Raw genomic sequence first — 22,979 nt, 5'->3', positions numbered from 1 at the left:
AAGGGCAGTCAAATCAAAGTATGGGCAAATGCACGGAAACAGAGGTGGCCTGGTGCACATGGAAAAGGTGACCTTTTTTTGAACTGTAGAGTCTCTGTGCCTGCTGTTGGGAGGTGTGTGCACATGTACGCAGATACTCTGGATGGAGGGGAGGTTGGTCAGGACAGCCTCTATCACCAGCATTATGTGGATTTTGCCCCGAGTGGGCAGCTCCAGTCTCTACTACACTGTTTTCCTCTAATTAATTCTTTAGGGGCAGTTTCCTCAAAGAGAAATTGATCATTCTTCTGCAAAATCATAGCCTCTTTGGCTTTATGGACACTATTCAATATTTTATATCAATGTTCTTGTAAAATAAAACCCCACAGACCTGGACTCCTAAAAGATATTGCATAATGAATGTAACAGAACAGCCAGGTCCCAATAGTAATGCCAAAATACATGTTTTTCACCTTTTCAGGAAAGTAAGATAATGAGGCCTTTTCAAAGCATTTATGTATCTAACCCAGACTTGGGTTCTCTTAAGAGTCAAGTGATGTAATCTTGTTATCGAGCTACCTGCACTTCTCCAAAGCCTGAGCCATAATGCTAAGCCTAGAATCCTTGTGAGAATCCAAGAGTGTTTGGGCAGAGAAAATTCTAAGTTTTAACATTGTAAGGCAAGCCTGTGTTCCAATTGCCATTAAAAACAAACAAACAAACACACGCAAGCTTGGATCTACTAGAAAGTCTATTTAAAAACATGTAAAATAGTAAGTGTTGGTGAGGAAGCTGAGCCTTTGATGGGAAGGCAAAAGGGTGCAGCTTCTGTGGGAACCAGAATGGTGATTCCTGAGAAAGTTAAACATAGAACTATCATACAATCCAGCAATCCCACTTCTTGATATATACCCAAAGAATTGAAAGCAGGGACTCAAGCAGATATTTGTCCATCAAAAAATGTTCATAGTGGCATTATTTACAGTTGCCGAAGATGGAAGCAACCCAAGTGTCCATCAACAGATGAAAAGATCAACAAAATGTGTATATACACACAATGGGATATTATTCAGTCCTAAAAAGAAACGAAGTCACGACACACATGCCACTACATGGATGAGCTTTGAAGTGAACCTTGAGTGAAATAAGTCAGAGGCAGTGAGGCAGATATTGTATGATTCCACTTACATGAAATAGCTGCATATACAAATGCACAGAAACAAATATTAGAGTTACCAGGGCTGGGGTGGGAAGGGGAAACAGGGTGTTAGTGCATAATGGGATTAGGGCTTCTTTTTGGGGTGAGAGGAAAGTTCTGGTAATGGTTGTTGGTGAGAGTAACACTACATTTCAAATGTGATGAATACTTCTGAATGGTATGGTTGGGAGTAGTTTGAATGGGAAAGTTTATGTTGTATTTATGTTTCCACAATTAAAAAAGAAAAGATCCTGGACTGGATCTAATAATGGAGGAGAAAAGACCCAAAAGGACATTATTTGGACATATGAAAAATTGGAATATTGACTGAAAGCTTTCTATCAACGTTAAACTTCTTGAACTTCATAACTGTACTTAAGCTGGTTACATAAGTGAATATCCTTGTTCTTGGGAAATGCATATGGAAGTATTATGTGATCAAGGATCATGATAACAAGGAAACAACCTACTCTCAAATGCTTAGACAATAGAGTGACAGAATGATAGTGCAAATGTAGCAAGATGTTAAAAATTAGTGGATCTGTGTACCTGGGGACAGGGTATCCTGGAGTTCTCGATATGGTTTTTTAAAAATTTATTTTTTCAGCTATCCTGTAAGTTAAAATTATTTCTAAATAAAAAGTTTAAGACACAAAGCGTATGTAGGAAACAGCCATAGCTTTCATCTGTCTAGCACCATCACCCACCCTGTTTGTATTCACTGAACCCCCCTCTTGTGGGTATCCTATTCCTCATCATCCAAGTGGCTCTAACTGTCCCTAACCCAGGTCACAAGAGGGTGAGCATAGATGAAACAACCCCTGGACACAGTGAGAGGTTCAAGGATGGGCAAATGTCCCTGGCTGGACCAATCACAGTCCCTCTCGTGACGTTTCTGCCAGAGGTATTGCTTTTGGGAAAGATGGCTTCTATTGGCAGAATAAATGGATTGGCCATGAGTCTTGGCTCAATGGCAGTCATTTGGACCAACACATGGACTGAGCTTGTCCAAGGGATCAACACAGCAATGTCTGAGCTCTTGTGCCCATCCATGCCTGCCACAAAGATGCAGCCCTTGGAATTCCCAGGGATGTGGGGAAGATTGATTTTGCTTATGAACTAGTCCAGCACATGTTTCTGTCTCTTGGGAATTAAAAAGCCCTGGCTTATAACTATCAAAATTACCCTCATTATTGTGTATGTACATGCATGTATATGTGTATAAAATTTTACATTGTGCAATATCTATTTCTATTATAGGAATCTTTATTTACAAACTATATTAAAAATATGACAACTGCATATAAATGTTTCCTTTCTTGGGTTCATTTCCCACTATTTGAATTACACATTTAAGCAATTATTTTTTCAGAATAATTTTGTTTAGAGTGGTATACTTTCTAAGCCCTACTATGTCTGAAGAGATCTCCATTGTACCCTCTTCCTTGACTTTCAGTATGGCAAAATCTATATGGGAAATCAACATCTTTCTTCAGGACTGTATTCTCAGCTCTGCTATTTTTTAGCATTTGCCTCACAGCTGAGAAACTTATGCTAGTATGATTCTTTTCCAACTACATAGAACCGTATCTCTAGAACCTACTAAGAATTTTCTTTTTCTCCTTGGATATAAAAAATTCAACAAAACGTATCTAAAGTTGTATGCTTCCAAGGGTGAGTGTTTAATTTCCAAGAATGTTTTGATGTTTATTTATTGGTTTTTCACTAAAACCTGCTCTTTATATGGACACGCTATTCTATCAAAATTTTCTGGGACAATGACTAAAAATATCTTTATTTAAAAATTCTCTTCTGGTTCCTAAATTAGCTCTAGTTCCTTCGGAGTCAGTTGCTCTGATCAGTTTATTGCCTCCCTTTCAAGTGTTTCCTTATTTTAAATACATACATATATATGTATGTATATATGTATGTATGTATGTATGTATTCTTTTTTTTTAGTAGTTCTTGGTTGTTTTTTTGTGAGTTTAAATGAGGGTATCAGTCACAGGAGTACATTTCTTTGCACATGTGAGCATCACTGTTCCCTTAATACAGAGCAGAAAGTTAATGAGAGTAGCCTTGGGCTCAGTGGGTAGACTGGATTTACCTAAGCGGAGTTCCACGAAAGAGAGGGAGGTTGGTGCTCTGGGGCTAGGGCTCCACTGGGACAGTGTGGCCGGCTTCTCCTAGACTTTGGATGTTGGTCCTTAACTCAACTCAGCCATCTTGAAAGTGGAGCTTCATTCGTTCAGTTATCACATGTGGGTATTAGCGAGTAGGTAACTAAGATTCTTCCTCTACTCTGATGTTACGGCTTTAGAAATGATGTAAAATATTAGCTAATTGGCTAATTACTATCAGATAGTACAGCTGAGAATTGATATTTGAAAACTATGTAATGATAGTTGGTTTTGACATTCTACAATGTTCAAATGGATAATATTTCCTTCTTTAAATGTCAGTGTGAATATTACTAACCCTATTTTACAAATTATAAGTGTTCCAGCCAACAAATTATTTCATCTATCCCTGGAGCTATGTGTTGCAGTAACATACTCAGCCAGGCTCATAAAAGGGGCAAGCCCATTCATAATCACACAAAATCAGATGTTAGCCAAGAGTCGAACTAAGGTTTTTCACCAAGAAAATGTTAAATGAATCTCCCTGAGAATTCCTACACTTAAGATTTTCTAGGTTTTTTTTCCCTCATTCTATGAATTAAATATTGATTTCATTTGTCTAGTAATTTCAATATATTCAAAATTATTTTTGAAAAAAAAAAATTCAGTCCTTTCTATTTCTGGGGCCTAACTTCTAATACAAGTGTGGTAGATAGGACGGCAGTTTGTCTTGCCAAGAACAAAAGATGATACCTTAATTTTCATCATCGAAATAGAAATCCTGTCTCCAGGTTGTCTAGTATATTAAATCACATGAATTTTATTTACTCAACACTTCAGAAAATCTGAAGTTCAGGGATTTATCAAGGGGCTCCATCTCAAACGCCTACAATTCAGATCTGGCATAAAGCAGAGTTGTACCATCTGACCTTTAATAGGCCAGCTAAGAAAAACATTGTCCCTTTCCTATGCTACTATTTTCCAAGTTCTGTCTTCTTGTTTACAGAACTTTAAAGAGCAAAGTATGTGTTCTATTCTTGTTTAGTTTTTAAAATGCATTGTTCAGCCTTAACCATTGATCCATAGTTGATATAAAAAAAGGACCAAATAAAGGTGATTTTTCATCTTATATAGAAATGATGCTGGAGATCTGTTATATTATTCAATGCCTCTTATCCCAAAATTTAGATCTCCCTGCCTGCCCACTCCCTTTTAATTAAATGAATGAGTGCTCTTTGCTGTGGCATTCCCCTCTCCCCTTTTGCCTTGGTACCCAGGAAGCTCAGAATCAAATTTAGTATTTAATACAATTTTTACACGGATTCTGACCTCCCCTTCCCTCTTTCCATCACATATGTTACTGAGCTTTCTTGGTGTTTATTTTTTAACTGCTTTAGGCAAATGTGGTTTTTAAAAATCACTTTCATCTATATATTTTTATTATTACAAAGCATTTAAAATAAAAATGATGGTTTTCCCCTAGATTTATCTATATTTGAATAATACTGATATACACACAAACTGCCTTGAATGTACTTTGAAATTCAGTGTGATTTAAATGATAAATAAGTCATTTATGTATACAATGACAGTAGAAGAATTAGACCATTCTCTTGCCTGAATTGATGAAGACAATTTGCACTAAGCAACTTGTGTGCAACCCTGCCATGGTGCCAGAGCCCACAGGACTGGTGTCTTGTGAAAAAGGAATGAATATCTGGGGTCCGGGGCAGCTCACACACTAAGGAAGGTCTCCCCAAGTAGGTGCACCATGTGACTTCAGTTCTTGATGAAATGATGAACCTTTTTAGGGCTCAATAATGGAAAAGAGCATTCTTTGACCAAACTGAAGGATCTAGACATCAAAACCCATCCTTATTCATGAGTCGAGAGCACATTATTTGTAATAAGTCACAGAGAAGATGTCCTGTGCGGTAAGGGAATGTCTATAGCTTGCGAGGTTCACGGATGTGGGCTGGCATCCCCACACTGCTGCCAGTGCCCAGGAGGATGCAACACAGGGCGGGGGCTACCTGTGTTTCCCACACGTCCTGGGGGCTCTGAGAGGCTCTCCCCCACCCAGCTGGCCAGCCTGCCCCAGGGAGCCCTCTTCCCATCACCGTGTTCCCACCCCTCCACTGGAGGTCAGTGCTTACCGGAACAATTGCCACTGATTTTTTTGCAATAAAATATTTTAATTGGTGTATTTAAGGGGGAAAAAGCTGTTAACTTTTTGCTTACTTTTTAAAAATGTAGACTGTAAGTTCTTTCACCCTCAGTTCTGTCCTTTAATTTCCTTATGGACAGTTATCTAAATGGTACCACTGCTAAAATCTATTAAATGAACATTTCCAGTCGATCAGTATGAAAATATCCTTCTTCCCCGAGCCCGCGTCCTGGAATTCACACTCCCTGAGCTCTGAAGACCCCCCGGGCCTTTGAATGGATGAGACAGAAAGCGATGCACCAGCCACAGGTGTGGCCAAGGCGGTCACAGAGCAAGCTGCGCAGGGGAAGACGGCGTCCACGAGGGCAGGGCGGAAGTCTAAACCTCGAGGTTGTCGTCCCACCCTTCCACCTCCTCATGTTGGCCAGCAAGCCCAGTCCCAGCCCAGGCAGTTCAGCCGGCCACTCGGTGACTTTTGCCATGGTAATTTTTTGTGTCAAGTGCCTGAGAGTTGGGACAGCTTACTAGCACACACTACAGACCGGATTCAAACTGTAACTTGGGTCTGTGAATACAACACAATTTTTAATACTGAAAAGATGCTAAAGAGGTGCTCAATTCAAGGGAAGTTTCCTTTACTATTTAGAAAAGCTTATGTTCTGTCAAAAGTGGGTGACAAAACATGTGAGTGGCGAAAAGCAAAATAACTAGGAACATATGCCGTGCTCTTCTGAGACACACACAGCAGAACCACTACGGGAAAGCAACTCAGGCCAGTATTCAGCTGTCAGCACACCAATAATGAAAAGCAACTGGACTAGAGTGGACTTACTGGTATTCTACTACACAGTCATTGTGACTCCAGTAATGGAAGAAACTATATCACTGCTGTGGAGACAGTGGCTGTGGAAGGTGCTGAGGGCAAGGAGAGGGAAAAGGATGTGTGCTTTGGGGGCATTTTCGGTACTTGGAGTTGTCCTCAATGATATTGTAGGGACAGATGCAGGACATTACACATCCTGCCATAACCCCCTGAATGGACTGGGAGAGAGTGTAAACTACAATTTAAACTATAATCCATGCTGCATAGCAGTGCTCCAAAATGTATTCACCAAATGCAGTGAATGTGCCACACTGATGAAAGAGGCTGTTGATGTGGGAGGAGTGGGGTGGAGTGTGGGGTATATGGGAACCTCATATTTTTTAATGGAACATTTTTTTGTGATCTATGTATTTTTAAAAAAAAGATAATAAAAAGAAAAAAATAAGGGAAAAAAAAGCAATGCTCTGCTTTTTACTATTTGCCAAAGGCCAGTGTGCCGTGGGAATGTGTATCTGTGGTAACAATGAAAAGGTCAGCATCATAGCCCATCATTTTAGAAAACTTGCAAGTAATTGCTTCTAGCCTCATCCAAAGTCAACAGACTCTACGGCTGGTTAATTAAACGTTTCACGCACAAACCACCTGCTAATGCACAATTACGATGGCCCAAAATAACTTGGTGTTACTGGCCAGAAAACACTCACCTCGACAAAGCCCACCAATACCTAAAATAACCTCACAGGAGATGTTGCGGCTCCAGAGCTGGGTTTTTGGGGTCCATTCCAAGGATTCAGCGGTATCCACGCCCCCTGTGAAGTGATGACTCTATCTATCCTCGTACCAGAAAGGACAGCCAGCCCACCTGCCCTTCTGGCCATGCCGCTCAGGTTCACGGATGTCTTTACCAGAACTCCACTCCACCAGCGGTTTTTCTATTAGAATTCTTTTTGGTTTTAACGTAAAGTTTATCTTCTTTTTCTCTAGCACAGAAGAACCAGGAAACTACAAATAATTGGAAAAGAAATAATCACCCAATCCAAAGAAAATCACGATGTTCATTTGGTTGCTTTTCCTTCAGTCTATATTTTAGGAACCTTTTATATAAATAGATATGTGTATTTGTCAGAGTTCTCCAGAAAAACAGGAGAGAGAGAATTATTATAGGAATTGGCTCATGTGACCATTGTCCACGAGGACTGGCAAAGTTTGAATTCCATAGAGCAGGCCACAAGTTGGAAACTTCAGTGAAGGTGACTTTAAATTCCCCAGGAGAAGCTGGCTGCCTGAGTAGAGGCAGGAATAATTCTTTTTGCTTTCTGAAATCCTCACTGCTAGTTTTTAAGACCTCCAAATAAACAGATGAGAAGAAAACCTCCCCTGCCACCTCTGCTGAGGGAAATCTCCTTTGTTAATTGTAGACGCAATTAATCATAGATACAATCAACTGACTATACATGCAAATCCATCTATGAAATGCCCTCACAGCAATATTCTGGCCAGAGCTTGGCCAAACAAGTGGACACCATAAACCAGCCAAATTGATACATGAAATTAACCCATCGCAATACATTAAAAAACTCTTAAGTGAAGAAAACCAGATCTATCACCCACTATAATGTTTAGTGACTCACTTGATATTCAGCAGATTAAAGCCACAATTTTTCTCCCACATCCTTTCTATCAATTTAAGCAATTATGTTATAATGTGCTGATTCAACCCCTGTGGCCCTGAGCGAATCTGTAATTCTCTACAGGCTTTTATTTTCTCACTGGTAAAATGGGGATAATCATCATCATCATCCCGCTTTCAAGGACGCCTCATGAAGGTCGTGTGCAGTCACACAGGTAAAGCAAACAGCACCTGGAGCATATTAACGGCTCAAGAAACGCAAGCTCGTGTTCTGAGTTTGATTACCGTGATTTTAATCTGTTATCAGCCCCCAGGAAAAAATAATCATGAGTGGTTAAAATGTTAGAAAACCTGGCAAATTTACGAACACACTTGGCTGCATGGAGATTTCAGAAACCGAGAACTAAGGACCCTGTGAGCACTTTCTTAAAGCAGGTGCGTCTGCCGTGCCCAGGAGGCGGGAGGAGAGAGGCCTCCTCCGGGAGCTGGCTCCCGGAGGGACGGGGCCGCGGACCCCGCTCAGCACATCTGCCCCGGCCGTGGGGTCCATGCGGGCGGCCGTGCAGGCCGGGACTGGGCGGGCGGCGGAGCCGGGCGTGGGGGCCCCATCTGGGGCTGCCCCAGGCCCTGGTGTGTTGGGGGCTCCAGGGCAGGAGCCCTGGGGGCTTCAGGTGGCGAAGGGAGGCCTGGGGCGGCTGGTCCAACTGAGAAAAGGAGTTAGCAGCCCAGTCGTCAGCAAGTCCTTGCAAGGCACGGAAAATCATCATCGAGGGGCTGTTCTGCTGGTGTGCTCACCCAGCTTCCCCACTGCTGGTTCTCTCACTTTGGTGGTAGCACCCAGCTCCACTCATCACATCTCGAAATACAACCCACATGTGTTGCCTTCTATTGGCCATTTTTTTTGAGTCCTGGTGAACTGTGGAGTTTCTGGTAGGTTTTCTTTGCATCACCCAATGCGACGCGTTTCCGTTTCCCCTGAAAATTTACAGATGGATTTCAGGGACCCGGCCTCTCTGCTCAGGTTCCTGTCCCACCTCTGCCTGGGTTCCCCATGCCTGTCTGGAGTTGGGTTGGAGATGCTTTATCCCTAGCTGTAGACATCGCCTTGTCCAAATGCTTACCTGAAAGCAAGGCCCAAACAGATTAAATGGCTTGTCAAACACCTCCCTGCTTATTAGTCACGCCAGGTGTAGATTAAATGGCCCTGAGTCATTTTGCTCTTTGACTATCAATTCCCTGAGTCAGCTGAGCTCGGTTATGGCTTATGGTGTCCAGTGTGCAGTGAAGCACAGCCTGCTTGTCATGGTGAGGGGATTTGCTTCTTTAGTCAGTTGATTACATCTACAATCAACAAAAGTGATTTCCTTCAGCAATGTGGGTTCTCTGCTCATGCAATCAAGATGGAGGTTTTAAAACCTTCCACAGAGGACTGCAGAGGTCAGAAGAGGAATTTCTGCTCCACTTTAGCATTACTTGCCAGAATTCCCAGCCAGCCAGCTTTCCCCTGGGGAATTGAGGCAAAGGGCTTCAGTGTCAATTTTAATAGGGTTCCCAGTTTATGGTGTGCTCCTGTTGGTTCTGTTTCAATAGAGAACCCCGAGGAATGCACACTCCACATTTGATCTGCTTATGACTGCCCTTAGAAATGACTTGCCTTTAAGAGTAGTGTGTCTGGATTTGTATGCAAGTTATTTTAGTTCTCGGTCAGGTGAGTCCATAGTGTGATAGAGCTGGGTAAAATTATTTTAATCACAGCAAAGAGTGACTAAGAGGGAAGTGAACTTGGCCCAGTGGATAAGGCATCCGTCTATGACATAGGAGTCCGCGGTTCAAACCCCGGGCCTCCTTGACCCGTGTGGAGCTGGTCTATGTGCAGTGCTGATGTGTGCAAGGAGTGCCATGCCACGCAGGGGTGTCCCCTGCCTAGGGGAGCCCCACGTGCAAGGAGTGTGACCCATAAGGAGAGCCACACAGTGCAAAAGAAATTGCAGCCTGCCCAGGAATGGTGCCGCACACACGGAGAGTTGACACAGCAAGATGATGCAATAAAAAGAGACAAGGATTTCTGTGCCGCTGACAACAACAGAAGCGGACAAAAAGAAGAACATGCAGCAAATGGACACAGAGAACAGATAACTGGGGTGGGGGGGAGGGGCGAGAAATTAATAAATCTTAAAAAAAAAGAGTGACTAAGAAAAATGAGATTCATTTTCTCATCAGGCTTATTCACTAGACTAAGGGTAATCGTAAATGCCATGTTGCAGTGTTTGGCACATTCTTTAGAAGAGGTCTATTTTATTCAAGGTTATTTTGCAGGACAACTGCATGTGCAGTCCATGAATATTTTTAAAAGGCAGAGGCAAACATCCCTACCACTGTAAAGGCACATCCCAGCGACCTTTCCTGCACATCTGGTTTCATGGGTGCTGACCACGAGAACTCGGTCAGCGAGGAGAGTACTTTTCAGCCCTCCAGGGTACTCCCATCCTCCAACCCTGATTTTCCTTAATAAATTTGACCTAATCATATATTGGGGTACATGGATTTCCCTCTACTAGTCAGTAGAATTTTGCTGACAACTGCTGGACAAAATCAAGCAACCATCATCCAAACTGGTGAAACATGTTTTTTCCCCATGCATTTTCCCCCTTGTTATGGCTGTCTGATTAAGCAGTGAGGTAGACTCAGCCAAGGTCTTAGAACATTTGGTGGAAAAACACAGCATCACTTGCTCGTAAGGACCTTCCCCTCTTCAGTGTTCTAAATATCCCGGGATGGGGCAAGGCTCTTGGAGGGCAGAGTCATCCTGGCTAGAGCAGCACCTTCACACAACCTGGAACCTCTATCTCCAAAACACCTGTATGTCCCAATGCCAAAAACTGCACACCGAGGAATTCTGCATTCCCAGGAGGAAGGGGAAAGGCAAAGCTTTGTGTCTGCACTTCTCCGCAGCTCTGATTTTCTCGAGTTCCCAAGGACAGGATGCTAGGGGCTCTTCTGGCATGACATTCCAGCAAGATAGGCATTTCTGGCCTCACAAGGTGACATGCTCTTCCTCATCTGCTCACTTTGTTTTCTGAGGACAGCACTACCTAAGATATCAGACAGATACTATTCAGCCCGTTTTCTGGTCTGAGCCTCTCCAGAGGCTGATAAGGAGTGGGCTGCACTCTGCACTGGTAAAGCTCTAATGGGTTTTGAATGGCAACTGCAGCTCCAGCTGTTTTTTTAATCCTTCCATACCTGGTGGCTCTGTATTGCCAGTGCCTCAAATACATTAACTAATCAGTAAATGAGTTTTTATTATTAATTATTCTCTTACACCATGCTAAGAAACACATTTTTGAAGGTTATATGCAACAATCCCATTAGGGCTAAACAGCAGGGAGGATTTAAATATTCCTTTTTAAAAAAAAGTCTCTTCGTTACTTTTCTAATGCTTTGAAATTGTTCTGAGAGATAAAACAGATATTTAGTAATGATGGAATTCCTCATGATTTTAAGTCTGCAAAGCTAGCTTTCCCAGTGAGAGACCCCGACAGAGTAACAGGACTGGAGCGGCAGATTCAGCGTGATGCTTGATGCTGCACCATGACATGGCCTGTTTTCCCTCCTCTTCTTTTCCAGTCTTGTGCCCGGGAGAGGTGGCAGCAGACAAACCAAATGAATGTGCTCAAGGCAGAGCTGCTTCTCCGATGCCTCGGAATCCCTGGTTCTAGAGTCAGAACCCTGCGTCGAGCAAGTTAGCGCCGAGCGAAGCTGGGGTCAGAGCCTCGGCGGCGGGGCCTGGGGGTGACAGCTGAGCCTGGGAGGGAGGCCCCAACGGAGCACCGATGGTTTCTCTGGAGTGGCCTCTGAGCCGCTGCTCCCAGTGTCTCAAGGAGACTGGGTCAGTTTAAAGCCGGCGGCACTGGCTGAAGCATTCCCAGATGGCGCCGCGCTTATTTACTTCTGTGTTTCTTCACTACCAGGAAACCTAGGCCTTGCTGATGTGCAGGAGCTGGCAGAGGAGAGGCACGTTCCCTCGTCAGCCGTGGGCACGGCTCCGTGGACCGGGCGTGCAGCGCCAAGCCTGTCCCAGGAGGAGCCCAGGCCCTCAGGGCTCCCTGGAGACGGCTGGAGGCCCGCGCCGCTGCTCAGCTCCTGGAGGGGGCTGTGGAGCTGGGAAGCACTGGACCCCAGGCCGGGCTCTGCGGCCCACACCCCAGGGTCCCCCCGTCCACCCCACAGTGGGAAAGACCTCCAACCTCGCAGCCACTGAAACAGTGCTCCGGAAAGTACAAAGGATGGCCCGAGCGTGGGCCGCTGCATTTTCATAAGCTACAAACGGGCGCATGAAGAACACTCTTCAAAAGCACTTATTGGTAGTCCTAAGTAAAAGGAGGAAGAGAGGAATAGCCTTGCAGCACTTGTGTGCACGCGGAGCAAGGGGAGAGCTTAGCATTTTATTTAAGGCTAATGTGACGATAGACTCTGTACGTTTTTCTGACTTTTAAAATGAGTTACTTCACCATCCAGCTTGACTAATCAGGAAACACGGGTGTGCCCACAGGGATGGAATCCAAGGGCCACAAGAGACCAGGAAAGCCTGTGGCCCGTCACAGGCAGCAGCTCTACGGCTCAGACTGCTACTTTCACGTGGAAATATCAGGGGGGCCGCACCGCTCAATTTTTTTGGAAAAGCTGAAATTTTTTTAAACATGCTCTCCCCCATTTTAAATGTTGGCCATTTTCGTAATAGTTAAGATTTACTTACTGCCAGCCAGTGCTCTAAATGCTTTCGGTGTTCGCAGGTGTAATTCTCAAAACTAGCTTTCCTTTCAAGATAAAGAAGGTCAGGCACAGAGGTGAGCAAGTTGCCCAAGGTCACGCACAGGGTCAGCAAGTAACAGAGCCCAGGTCAGCCACAGCCTGCGGTGACGGCTCTCCAGAGCACCCAGCGGACTTCACTCATAGAACCCCGGCCCCGTCCTCCCCCTTCAGGCAGCGCCGTGGTGTCAGGGAGGTGGGTCCCTATGTCCACTCCAGCGTGGCGATGCCACCCTCCTTGCTGGTGACTGGTTCCTGCATCTGGACCACACCCAGGGGGTGCTTGGAATCCCCTGGCCGCGGCGTTGGGTTCAGGAACTGACACGGGACTGAGCCTGGCTCCCGGAGCCCACCCCGCCTCCAGAGCAGCAGCGGGGGACCTCTACATTTCCCCGGGGGTTAGGCCAGTCCGAGGTGCTTTTTTGGTTGCAGGCAAAGCGCCCCGACTGATTCAGTAGCTTCTTCAGTTTAAGGAACCCTGCTGGGTTGAGCAAGACAAGTCTACACACACACACACACACACACAAACGAAGGCTGTACTGTCCTGTTGCCACCTCTGAGACATGGGAGCTAACTGGGAACACGTTTCCCTTATTGCTATTTTTGTTTTTCCTTCTGTCCCATGTGTGTTTGTGAGAGTGCTGTGAAGATGCATTATACATGCCAACTTTTAAATGTTCCTCCTGAAACCACTGTCTTTCACCCCATTCTAACGTAATGAATTCTATGTATCTTAAAAGCTGCCAGACTGTCACTGCTTTCTCCCGGTTAATGTGGCTTCTGAGGAAACTGGGCCCAAATCTTAACCAACACATTAACTTCCCAGGCAGATGGGCCCAGGAGAGCCTCTCCTCCAAGGCCTGGCGGTCTCTGTACCTCTGTGTTTGCAGAGTGTGTATGTGTATGTGTGAGTGTATGTGCGTGTGGAGTGATTTAGCAATCAATTTCTAAAAAGGGAATTTACACACGTGTGTATGTATGCACACACATATAGTCGGATGGTGATTCTTACAGATTTAAGTTTCTCTATGGGTATCTGAATGGATATATGTAGTCTGATGTCATTTTTATATAGAGTCTGATAGTAAACTTTTATTTACATATGTAGATAAATTACTGCTTAGGAATTTATGGATACATACTGTGTAATGGCTGGATACTTGAGGGTACACACCACACTAGCAACAGTGCAAGGGGGCTGTTGATCTGAGCACATACCCTCCATAGGCTGTAGCAGCTTGCTGCCCTGGCAGAGGGGCTGAGGGTTGATGGGGCACTGGCCCCCTCAGTGGAGCCCAGCCCGCGGCCCCTGGCAGCTGCTACTGCTGACCCCTGGCTGGGCGGCCCAGCTGCCAGGACAGCCGGTCCTCTCTCTGAGGTGCTTGAGCTCAGCCCCTCGTAACCGACTTAGCACACATGGTTGCTAACACATTCGTGCCTGTCTGGCAGGGGGAAACTGTGGTGGAGAACAACCTCTTGTTTCCTCTTAAAAAGTTAGAAGTGGGGATATCGTTAAATGGCGTGGGCCTGGAAGCATGCGTGCATGTATGTATTTACACTCCACAAATAACGCATTCAAATTCTTGCTCTGACTGTAAAACTGCTGTGACCAGTTTTACTGCTAGTCAGATCAGTATGCGACTTCATCTTTAAAGCCACTGATTTTAACACTTGATGTTCAGCATTTTAATAAGACAATACTTCCTAAACAGATTTAATAGAGATTTACTTGTCAATTTATTTAGAATCTCAGTCATGGGAAGCGGACTTGGTCCAGTGGATAGGGTGTCCGCCTACCACATGGAAGGTCTGCGGTTTAAACCCAGGACCTCCTTGACCCATGTGGAGCTGGCCCATGCGCAGTGCTGATGCGCGCAAGGAGTGCTGTGCCACGCAGGGATGCCCCCCGCATAGGGGAGCCCCACGCACAAGGAGTGCGCCCCGTAAGGAGAGCCGCCCAGTGCGAAAGAAAGTGCAGCCTGCCCAGGAATGGCGCTGCACACATGGAGAGCCGACACAACAAAAAGAAACACAGATTCCCGGTGCCACTGACAACAGAAGGGGACAAAAAGAAGAACACGCAGCAAATGGACACAGAGAACAGACAACTGGGGCGGGGGGAGGGAAGGGGAGAGAAATAAATAAAAATAAATCTTAAAAAAAAAATCTTTCATTGAAAATTGCATTTTGCTAACTGCCTTATATTTACAGGATTGTCTTAAGGTGAAATAGTTATTTGTGTATATACACACACACACACATATGGATTAAAAGCTATTACAAAGGGCCAAAGGAAACTTTAGGGTGATGGATGCTTATTGTCTTGATTTTGGCAAGGGTTTCACAAGTGTATACAAGTGCCAAAACTTATCAAATTGTAAAATTTCTTTACGTATCTGCAGTTTATTATGTGCCGATTTCACATCAGTAAAGCTATTAAAAATAAAAGATGAGAAATAAAACATAAAAAATGAATTCCCACAAAGCTCTTTTTAGATTTCAATGCACAATGTTACATGGAGTCTTTTCTAAATCTATGACTAGAGAGTAAAAACAAAATCTCAATTTAGAACCATTTACTATTATTTCACCTTAATCGAACTTTCATGAATTCAGCCTTCACGCATTATATTTCTGTAACTGAGCCTAAGTCTCCAAATGGGGCCTGTTTATCCAGGTAGTGAGGGTTCTGGCCCATCAGACTGCCCCTCAGGATGCCAGTGCCCCTCCTCGTGTGACAACTGTGATGGGAGGGCACAGAAAAACCCTTGCTCTCCAGGGGCATCCTCTTCCCAGTCTTGTCATTAACAGCACTGGGTACAGATTCTACGGATTGTTTGCCTGTACAAAAAAAGACAGTGGGGAGAGAGAGATGCTTGGGAAAGAGTTTGTAAATCAAATGCTACAGGAACTGGGTAGAAAATATCAACAAGTGGAATGGGCCAGAGGTGCAAATAGTCTTCACCAAGAACTACACTTTCTCCGCTTTTTCTTGAGATGGCAGGTTTGAGCTTCATTTTCCCATGATTGACAAGAGCCTGATTATAAAATATAACTGCTTTTCCTTTAATTCTCCTTTCAGAAAAACAGAAGCTCAAGAATAATGATGAATCAAACTGGCTCTCAGCATCATTGCCAGGGAAGTGTCCCCAGGACACGGCAAATGCCCGGCCCCTCTGGTCCCTGGGTAGCACCTGCTGGCGTCTGCTCCGATGGTCATCTTGGAGGACTGTGAGCCAGTGTGGAAGCTCTTTACACTGTCCAGGAGGAGCTTGTATTTTGAATGTTAATACTGGCAATTGTGCAGGGCTAAGAGAACACATCCATGGGCAGATTTGGCAAACACGGGCTCAGGAGTTGTGCTATTCAGGAAGGCTTTCTGTTCCGCATTACCACTTCCTCTTCATGTAAAATCCATGAGGATCTATGTTTGCTTTTTAACCCTCGTTCCTCTGCATGGCCAAGAGGAAAGAATAATAGACACTGGCTGTTCCCTTTTGATTCCAGTTACAGGTTTTGGTCACTCCCCCCTCCCCTTCTTCCCTAATACCAGGGAGCAGATTTCTCAACCTGGAAACACAGGAGCCATCTAAATAATTTCAAAAGCCCTAATGTCTTTTATTTTTTCCTTTACTGAAGGATAAGAGTGGGCACAACCTTTCACACAGCTTCACTGATAGTAAGAAAAATGTATTCTTTTCTTAAGAAGAAGGAAAAAGAAGGGTTCTCCGAGCATCTATGGCTACAATAAAGGAATTGATGAGGAGCTTTAATTGCACGACTTCCATTGAAGAGAGGTATCGTGTGTGAGGGTTACCGATTACGTGTTGCTATTGGTGACAAATAAAGCATGGGAACCAAAAACACACAGATAATCCCCGAGCCTCATTTTATTTAATACTTGGACCTTCGTCTGCACTGAAGTGCTTGGAGCTTGCTTGTTGTTGCTTTACCATGGTGACTAACAAGGAGAAAACTATCCTGGGTTTTTCTCCTGCTCCACATTCTTTGGGTATGAATGATGAAATAGTTAAAAGAAGCACACAGACACACACGCACACACACACAGTGCGTTCCAAGGGCAGAGCCGAAGTAAGTGCTCTGTAAGCAGAGAAATGATGATTCACGACACCTAAATCCTGTGGGGAGGACCCACATTCCTTTTGTAATTTTTGGAAAATGCAATCCTGTCCCAGTGATAGAGAAGTTTGTCTTGTTATGAAAACAGCGTTCAAGGTGGACATTTTTTGAATCAGATTACATGAATTTTGAAAGTTGTGACCAAACTATCATATTATGGACCCAAATTAACATGAGAACTACAAAAACTAGCTGGTAAACTTGGCAAACACTTAGAGATGCAATGTGTGATTGACTGTCACAGGTACTCAAATAAAATACCAGTGCATAAATAGATTTTTTTCCAAATTATTGTTTCATCTATAGAAAAAAGAGAATTTATTTGCAACTAACTAATTTTAGAACTCTCATATGAAACGATCAAAAGTACTGAAGAAAAAGATGAGACATTATCATATGAACTGGATTGCAGTTTGGAAATCACAGTACATTCTGTTGTCCACCGACCACATTGCTGCTGTGATGAAAATGTAAGAATTTAAGCTACCTGTTGAGGTCCCCATGGAACTCTTTATTCTGTGAATTTGTAGGGATGGTACAGGCCAGTAACTCGGCATTCTTGATGTGCATGTCTCTGGTCGGAAAATGTTCACTTCTCCAAACTTCTGTTTTAGTATAACTTTGTTGACAGCATATACATAACATTACTGAGAAAAGAAACAGATGGTACTTCTCATGTTGGCTTAAAAGGAGAAGAAATGACCCACAAAGAAGGATGGTTTCTGAGGGGAAATGGAGAGGGAAGGAAGCCTCTCTGAAATGCAAGTGCTTAGGGAAAAAAATGTTTCAACTGATTAATTTGTCTGGTTCTAGAAGATTCAAATGCTGGTTAGCCCAGGACTAAGACACATGTAGATCTGCAAGAACTGTTCAATGAATCACCTGGAATTTTTATCCAATCATGTATCAAGGAATCTTAGCGAAATGCCATCAAAGCCACTAAGGTAAGTGAAAAGCTGGCCACTGTTATCTTTGATAACTTCCTGATTAATTAAATCAAGGGCACCAGAAGAAGCTATTGTCATCAAGTACATTCATCTCACTCTATTGAGTTTGCCTTTCCCCTTCCTACAGGTATATCCTCTATTTTACAAGAGTTTAATATATTTTAATAATTATTTGCCTCTATAAGTATTAATTCTACGTGCACTATAACTTTATCTGATTCTCTGCCTAACTTTTCTGCCTTGAGATTTTCCCACTGCCATCTTTCTTCAGCATAATAGCTACTCTTGCACAGACGCGTACTGCTGTAATTACATACAATCTTTAACGTCTGGGTCAAATTCTGATGCTTTCCCCCACAGTGAGGTAACCATTACCTTTTCTTGTTTAGATTTTCCCCACTTAATGATTTGAGGTCAAATGACTGCTACTTATCAGACAAAAGTTCTTTATTTCAGTGCAAAACCCTCCGGCTTGTTCTGTATTTTTTTGAGTAATTTCTGCAGCTGTCTATTGTTTTACCTACATATGGCCCTAGCATTGGTTAGATGTCACTCTGGCTTATATATGATTAATACTACTATCAGCTGTGATAAGTTCTACATTAGTATAGTTAACATTTTCATTGTGATCAGCCAGACAGTAGTCATCCAAGTAAGAAATATTTGCTGATCCTTTTTATCTTAACTTGAGCAACAGAATTTTAAAATCTTTTGAACTGAAACATAAGAAGCCTCTCAAGTTCAAATGAACCAAAGGATAATCTGAGCAAGCAAGAGCTGTTTAGTCTTCTGTTCTAAGCCCTAAATCTTAACCTAGGATTGATTCCGCCTCTTCTGTATACCTGAGGGCTACTGAGTTTAGTGGCTCTTCTCAGTAAACGGATGTGCTTTCTCAAGCAGGGTAAGGAAGGGTAGACAACACCCAAATCAGATGCAGTGGCTACTGCCACTAGCTCAACCTGCATACTAGCATTTATCCTACAGAACCACTGCTACTGCTTTCCAAGTGTGTATTCCCCACAGGAAAGCACAATCCAAGGGCAGGGGCCCTCTGCGCCTCACTTTTACAGCCCCAGAGTTAGCACAGTGCCTAGCATACAGTAAGCACTCAAGGTCTGTGGAATAAATGGCCGAATGAAGTGAGACATACACTTTTTCTTCTGCTTTTTTCCTTTTCTCCCTCTTTTCTCTTTTTGTAAACCATCTAAATGGCTGTGTGCAAATAATATGAAAACTCCAAAAACACTTCCAAAAAAGTGGGTTTCAACATATCCCTGAATGGATAGATATGTAAGTTGTGTGTTCCTAAAGATTAAATTTATGGTTTGTACATTTGGCACTTAGTTTTGCGGGTAGACAGAATATTTCAGTTCTGCCCAAATAAACTATACTGTTCAATCTCTGAACACCATTGAGTTTAAAGGAAGAAATGAGAATAAATTCTGGAACAGAATAGGAAAAGGAAAAACATGAATTAACAGTTAGTTAAAATATCCTTGTATCAATGAAAGGAGAATTTCAGACAGGTGAATATTCAGACAATGTAAATTCACATATAAAAGTTTTACCTCCTACGGAAATATGAACCTGAATCAAACAAATCTGTTATTTATGCATTTATATGTGAATTCCAAAGAAAGGACATTGCTGTGTACAAATGAGCCCTTTTTTCCTGTAAGGAGGAAGCCCAAAAGGTGGAGCTGAGCCAGGAGAGCCGAGACGGTGGGAGGTGAGGGCAGAGGCCTAGGAAGAGCCCTTCTCTCAGACGCGCTTGGCATGGGTGGGGAATGACGCACAGCAGTAAACTGTAGGGGGGAATAAATGACAAGGCATGAATGTACACTCTACGGCAAAATCCCCGCCTGCTTGCCATCATTACTCCTCCTGAAGCTCTCAGGGATTTACCACTGCAGAAAGAGTGGGATAATGGCCAAATTTTAGCACTGTTGTTTTTTCCCATTTCCTTTTCGTTTTCTTCTGTGAGTTGTCAAAAGGGTCTATTGATCCAGCATGTGCGACTCTGTCTCTTCTAAGAGTTCTATCAGAAGTATAACTCTACTGACCATTGGTATGTCGAATACCGTTATTCTGAATTCGAAACAAAACAAAGTTTTGAAAGCAGAGACATCACATCAGTCGTTTCTTATCCCTTGAAAAACAAGTGTAAATTGCTTGTAGAACTCCAAGGAATATTAGATCCGATTGCTTTATGGTGCTCTCAATTTCAGCTCAATCTAGCCAGCTTTGATTATGATGACCCTAAGCAGGGCTCAAGTATAAACCCTGAAAATACTGGTTGATTCCCAGGGTTGGGTATAGACTTCCACGGCAAACGAATGCTGAAATTCACTGTTTTCAAGGAGCCCACTCCTCCAGAGTCTTGCTATTTCCCTCTGGAGGAAAACTGACCTATCTTATAAAGGACCACTTTAAGGTCATAGTTTCAAGTCCCCGAATATGTTGGGAGATAAGATAAGGCCTGAATTTATACTATCTCATAATAGTGCCTAAGACAAGTAGTTAAGAAAGCTCTTGTCAGAAAGGGAATGCTTGGTTCATAACTCCTACGTATCTTTTAACTGGCAAATAAGGATAATCTAGTTCAAAATTGAACAGTTCTGGATAAATCAAGAAGTCCATTCCTTAATCCTGGGAAAAACTTACATTTATATTAACCAGAAAAAGGATGCTCTCTAAAGCTGGATGTCGTTATGCCTAACCATAACAGACATCAGTTGTGACTCTTTGTGTCAGTTTAGTATTTGAATGTTTACTTAGGAAAATCAAACTTACATTTGTCCTAATTTTTCTTTCAACTAAAGAATTCTTCTTTTCAACATTCTTATTTACAATTTGTTATTCCTCTGTGGTGGCATGTTGGTAAATATTTTGCAACCAGTTCTCTGGAATAAAATGTATGATACTAATACAAGGCCATAATAAGGTGGCATATGGGAAATTATATACCTAATGTAAATAAAGGATAATTATGAAAATAAATAAATAAAAATAAAAATAACAGCAATGCAAAAAAAACTAGTCAATTTATTTCAGGCAAAATAAATTTTAAGGGACTTTTATGAAGATAATTTCATTAATTAAAAACAATTTTTTCATCTTAAAAAAAGGAAGATTAACCATTTTAATAGCTTTTTATCAATTGCAAGAAAGGTAACTATTGTCAAAAAATAGTATCCTTGTAAAAAACAAAGTGTTATTATCAATCATAAGAAATTTCCACACTATTGCAGGGTGTTGGTGGTAGAAAAGTATATGCAAATCCTGTATTTTATGCATGATTGTTTTGTAAACTTACAATTTCTCTAATTAAAAAGAAGTGTGTATATACATATGCACATATACACACATATATTGATTATAAATTTTACTAGATATAAAGGATGTGCAGGACAAAATTTACAAGTAGTATTAAAATTGATAAGTAGTAATAAAATATACAATATTCTTTGTGGTAAATTCCATATAGCCAGTTGATCCTCACAGATGCTTTGCATTAATTTTTGCTGAACTCTTATATCTGCAGCCAACATATTATTACTATTGGCAAACAACTGTAGTCTTGACATGAATGCTGGTTGATATTTTTGTTCGTTAAGGAGTAAAGATGAAAATGAAACCACGAAGACTGATGTTGGAACTTCACTTGTTCATCTATCATCTGAATGACTTTTTTTTGTCGAATTGGAAAACAGTGTTTGAAAAAAAGAAGAACAATTCTTTTTTTTCTGTCCTATTCACCATGTATTGGCTATAAATATGACACATTTTAAATTTAATATGCATTATTAATATTTCCTCCATCACTTTCTTATATCTAGACAATTAACAAATCAATAAATCAAGACCTGGTTTGTAAACTTTGCCAAATTTCACAGTGTAAATAGTCACACCACAGCTGATTCTAAGAAATCACTGAATGCAGTCTTGGGAAGAGATGCCCAACAGCACACTGACATACAGTATTTTCACATACAGAATCAATACATGTAAGTAACCTCAGGAACACAGAAATAGTAAAATGTAGTAAAATTAGACATGATGAATTTTCAATATTTATTCTCTTCATTTTATTTTTATTTATTTCATTGGAATTTTATATAATTTATTTTTCATTATGGCTTGGCTTGTGAGTAGCTTGCAAAATTCCTGAAAATTTAACAATTGGTTTTCACTAACTGGCTCAAGCCAGCAGCAACACGTTGCTGCTCATTTGAGTTGTGATTGAGTTCTTCGATTCTCTCTAAATTCAGGGACAGAGTACTTCAGAAATAAAGGTCTAAGAAGTAATTGGCAAAAAGAAAAAAGTCCAAAAGATTGTCCCTAAATGCTATACGGTGCTCTACTGTGACTGACATTGCTTTGCCTCTAAGCAGCACTCAATCTTAGTTTCCATTGAGCGGACTGAATGGTTTTTAAGATACCACGGTAAAAGGCTGGAAACTCAAATTCTGTCTTTCCTAACGTACTTCTGAATCGGGACATGCTAGCAGTCAAACCCTGCTCCCACAGTCGACGGTTTCCTCCCATTCTGTGGGAAGGGTGATGTGTCCACCCTCCACTTCCTGTTTTCCTGGAGCTGCGCCATTTCCCGCGGTGGCAGGGGCAGCTGTGCGAATGGCTTTCTTGCCAACGGGAAGGAAATGGGCAAATACGGGCGGGACCAGGGCCAGGAGTTCTTCCCTGGGCTTGCTTTGAGGTGCAGCACCTGTGGGGTTTCAGGGGCACTTCCTGGGACAAACAAGACTCACACAGTTGCAGTTGGGTCACACATTTTAAAATGAAAGACTTTGTTTTGAAGCAGGCCAAGTGTTCAGCTTTGTCTGAAATTTCAGAGTGTGCCCTTAGCCCGCTTCAGAGAGGACCGGGCCCGAGAAAGGGCCGGCAGCACTCGGGGCCGCTCACCGGCCAGTGGCTGCAGGGGTCGCCTGCTCCTGTTCAGGGATTTGATGGCGGCCCTTTGTCACAGTCTTTCTGCTGCATCAGTCTACCTAAAATGTTGTTGTCATTATTACTCAATTTAAAATTGAGCAAAGTCAGATAATCTTCAAACTTGAACTAGAGAGTTTGTGTTTACCTTTTTATTTTCCTATTTCAAAATTTCCTTGGAGTTCTTTACAATAGGGCATTTGTTCACAGATTTAAAGC

The 22,979-nt window shown here is 42.5% G+C and overlaps 1 protein-coding gene across 33 annotated transcripts in view; it reads right to left on the bottom strand.

The window, feature by feature from the left end:
* The window catches only part of COBL (cordon-bleu WH2 repeat protein), a 284,755-nt gene that overhangs the window by 37,294 nt on the left and 224,482 nt on the right, over nucleotides 1-22,979 (bottom strand). The window lies entirely within an intron of this gene.

Source organism: Dasypus novemcinctus, chromosome 5 (assembly GCF_030445035.2).
Source record: "Dasypus novemcinctus isolate mDasNov1 chromosome 5, mDasNov1.1.hap2, whole genome shotgun sequence".
Taxonomy (NCBI): Eukaryota; Metazoa; Chordata; class Mammalia; order Cingulata; family Dasypodidae; genus Dasypus; species Dasypus novemcinctus.
Note: the sequence above shows the minus strand (reverse complement) of the source record. Positions and strands in the feature narration are given on the sequence as shown.